A 388-nucleotide genomic window follows, 5' to 3' on the forward strand; every position below is an offset into this window, starting at 1 on the left:
GATATTAGTAATGGCTGTCTTTTTTTCCCTAGACAGGAGACAATCCATCTCTTACACAGGGAAAATAACCAAATTATGTGTTATGAGATATGTACAGAGGCCTGTCTTGAAATGTCATCTCCAATGATCTGGTGATGCTGTGGACCTAGAGTGTCATCCAAATAACTAGTCTTGAAATTTCTTCAGGACAAGAAATTTTTAAAAAACTAATTGTGAGGCTGCAGTAGCCCTTAATAACTCCTTGAATTTAATTGTTGTGATAGGTTTATTTCCTCTGTAATGTATCTTTGTTATTGTGCTTTTAAGAATACATAAGCAGAATAGTTTAGAAAAAATTTTAAAAGAATTTTTTTTTTTTTTTTTTTTTTTTTTTTTGAGACGGAGTCTC

This window comes from Piliocolobus tephrosceles, chromosome 1 (genome assembly GCF_002776525.5).
Source record: "Piliocolobus tephrosceles isolate RC106 chromosome 1, ASM277652v3, whole genome shotgun sequence".
Lineage (NCBI taxonomy): Eukaryota > Metazoa > Chordata > Mammalia > Primates > Cercopithecidae > Piliocolobus > Piliocolobus tephrosceles.